Genomic DNA, 3,934 nt, shown 5'->3' with positions numbered 1-3,934 from the left:
CCCAGCAGTCAAACGGCAGAGGCTTGTTGAGCTCTGTGAGTTCAAAGCCAGCCAAGGCTACAGAATGAGACCTTGTCTCAAGTGAAAAAGAAAAAAAAAAAAGAAAGAAAAGAAAAAGCCTGAGTGATGGATCTGTATAGGAAGAGACACTTGTAAACAGTCTGGTGGCCCCTGGCAGTGTGGCCTTTGTCAGGAGCTTATTAGAGGAAGATGGTTTTTAGGATGGGGACTTTTTATTGGACTTGACAGAGATGAAATCCAAAGCTGACCATGAGAGTAAGATCAGACTTTTAGATCACAGAGGCCCCTACAGATTGTATAGCAGGGTCAGACCTAGATCTGCTCCAACTAAAATCCCCCAGCTTCCTTTCATGTGTGCCAACAAGACTGAAAGAATACTCGGACAGAAAAATGTAGACGAGGACAGGGACCATGGCACTGAAAAGCTCAGGGGGAAAGGTCTGAGAAGCTTCTCCACCCAAATCATGTTTTGCTTGGGTCCATTTCTCTCTCTTTAGTCACTCTTGTCTTAAAAGATATATCAGTGATATCAGATAACCTCCTAAGAGTTATTAAGAGTTATGGTCTAGCCTCATCTGCTCAACAGTCATCTCCAGGGAGAAAATAAGATCCAGAAAGATGATATAACTTCTCTGTGGATATACAGACAGTCCAAATCAACTGAGTCCAGAGTCTAGCGCATGAGGCATTTATGTCTACCAATTTTTGAAATGTCTGTAGTTGTTTATTGATTAAGTATCTTTTAAATCATGATGACTTTGCCCCAACCAGCCCTAGAATCACCCAATTTCTTTTATTTTTTAATTTTTGAAAATTGCCTTTTTTATTAGAATTAGTGTGGGTAGAGTGGGGAAAGGCGTGAAGAACAGAGGATAACTTTGTAGAACTGGTTCTCTCCATCCACCTTCACACCAGCTTCAGGAATTGAGCTCGAGTAATCAGGAAGCACCTCTACCCTCTGAGCCATCTCGCCACTACCAACCTGTTTCGTCAGACTTCTCAACATGTGTGGAGTTCCCCTTGAGCCAGAATGTCAGACAGGATGGAGAGAAGCTCCCTATAAAAGAGAAGAAACCAAGAAGGAATATGCGTATGGCTCGTGAACATAAAAGAAATTAACAAATACACAGCCTAGGGATGGTGAAGGCACAGTGTGAACTTGTCTAAAACCTAGGCTTCTACTAGTGAGTCCCACCCCCACCACTTAGTATACCTCTGACTCTCAGGGCATCGGGTACCTCGTGAAAGTTCTAGTCTATACCTTTGACACGGAGAAAAAGAAAAGTAAGAAGAAATCGGTCTTCTCCTCTCAAGGACACTTCCTAAGTTTGCTCACGAGATTTAGCACACTGGTCTAAACCAAACCCAATCAAAAGGCTTCTTTCCTCTTGTAAAGTAGTCATTTGCTAATTAGTAATATCCCATCTCCTGAAGACTGGCAAGAAACAGATCTCACTGGACAAGACAGACTGGTGCCATAGACTCTAAAGTAGATGTCTTTGGGTAAAAGAGAGATAAGAAGAAGCCACATAAGTAGGTCAACATAGACTCTAATTTGAAATGAAAAGAGTTACAAAACAAAAGAAAGGAGAGATATTTGTGTGGTGGAAAATCCCACAAGCAAAGGCCTAGAAGACATATTAAAAGCTAATGAAGGCGAAACAGCTTCCGGGTCGAGGATACTGGAGCACAACCTGGGGATCCAGGCAGAGCTAGGGTTAGAGAACCTTTTAAAGTTTTCAAGACTTGCACACAAAAATCCTAACTTTAACGACCTATGTAATCAGCATGTATCGAGCACCTACTGTATGATAAGAACTAGGCCTATGTGGTAATAAACCATGCCAGAGGCATTAGATGCCTTGATCTTAGACTCTAGAAGGAAAAAGAGACCAAAAATCAGGACTATCCCAAAGAAAGTTCTGTGTATGACAGTACAGAGAAGAGACAACACAGGAACACAAATAGAGAGGCTCACGATCCCTTTGGGGATTGCCTATCAGATATCCTGCACATCAGATATTTACATTATGATTCATAACAGTAGCAAAATTACAGTTACAAAGTCTAGCAACAAAATAATTATATGGTTGGGGATCACATAACATGAGGGACTGTATTAAAGGGTCGCAGCATGAGGAAGATTGAGGACCACTGCTCTAGAGGAAAGTTTATGGGCAATTTTTATGAAGCAGGGATGGATCCTTTGGTGCAGTCAGCTCCAGTTATTTTATCCTGCTGAGGAAGCCGAGTCTAATTACCATCGTTGTCCCAAGTAATCAATTCATACTTAATTTTTTAAAAGAGAAAAGTTGGGCCGGGTTTTTTATTCTATTAGACCCTTTTACTGACAGCAGGTGGTCTGGTCATCCCACTGAGGAGTACCTAGAGCCAAGATGGTACAGATGCCACAGCCCTAGACTTAGCAGTGTGGTGAGGGTTGAGTCAGCCAATAACAACACCCAGGCAGTTTTAGTGCAATGGGCATCAGAACCCGCTGCTGTGGACAGCAGATGTCCCCCGCTAGCAGGCCTCTGCTGCCCCGTTCTGTGTGAGCACTCTGTGTTCAGCAGGCGACCCAAGGATTGACTCCACCATCACTGAACCCACAGGCAAGCTGCCTAACTCTCTAGGCTTCAATTCTCCCTTCTCTAAAACAGAGTGGGGGCATGAGCATGTGCATGTGTTTGCCATGTCAGATCACCCCGTGATGCAAGCTCGCTGTAACGAAACAGCAGGAAATTAGCCCCATGAACATGTTTAACAAGAGCTACCGGCCACAGGTAGCAAGGGAGTGGGGGCCGAGCTATGCCTTGGTCTTTTCTGTCAGTTATTTTCAGAATAGTATTACCTTTTCTTTCCAGTTGCAATTTTATTTTATTTGGGGATGGATTGTTTAATTTTACAGTTTATAGTCCATCCTAGAGAGAAGTCAAGGTAGAAACTCAAGGCAGGAACCTGGAGGCAGAGCCCATGGAAGAATGCTGCTTACTGCTATCCACGGTCTGCTCAGCCTGCTTCTTTTTTATTGAGCTATACATTTTTCTCTATTCCCCTGCCTCCCTTCCCTCTCCCCATCCTACCCTCTCTCATAACCCCCATGCTCCAAATTTATTCAGGAGACCTTCCTCTTTCACTCCTTCCTATTTAGATCCATGTATGTCTCTCTTAGGGTCCTCTTTGTTGTCTAGGTTCTCTAGGGGGAGTACCACTCAGCAGAAAAAACAAATAATGACATCTTGAAATTTGAAGACAAATGGATGAATCGAGAAAAAAACATTCTGAGTGAGCTAACCAAGACCCAGAAAGAAAAATATAATATGTACTCACTCATAAGTGGCTTTTAGACTTAAAACAAAGGAAAACCAAGCCTACCATCCACAACTCCAGAGAACCTAAACAGTACTATCTTTTTTAAGGACAGAAGTTTTCAGACTCTACCAGGAAATCTCAATATCCCCAAAGGAGGAAGGACAAAGTAACATAGATAGGCTTTGTCCCTCTCATCACCACTAAAGTCCCGTTTTTACTCTTCCAAAATAGAGGTAATTCCACACTCAAAAAAAAAAAAAAAAAAAAGCTACCTACCATAGAGCAATATTCAAAACCCATTCCCTAGCTCTCCTCACGGTCTCAGGCTTGAGTAAACTCACTAAATTTGAAGTAAACAGAAATAATTCTCTCATTCACTCAGTCATCAACTCGGATTTTTTCACTCATCAACGTTTTGAGCAGACCCTCAGTTACAAACTGAGAAAATGGCCCAGATCTTAGAGGCCTGAAGATCACTTCCCAGTTGGGAGGCAGACGTGGAAAGATAATAGCCCAGTTTTAGGAGCTGTATGATGGAAACGGACTAAACAGTACCTTGAGGGGTCTGGGGAGTCCAGAGAGATTTCTGGGGGGCCAGAAG

The sequence above is a fragment of the Microtus ochrogaster genome, chromosome 15 (assembly GCF_000317375.1).
Source record: "Microtus ochrogaster isolate Prairie Vole_2 chromosome 15, MicOch1.0, whole genome shotgun sequence".
NCBI lineage: Eukaryota > Metazoa > Chordata > Mammalia > Rodentia > Cricetidae > Microtus > Microtus ochrogaster.
Note: the sequence above shows the minus strand (reverse complement) of the source record.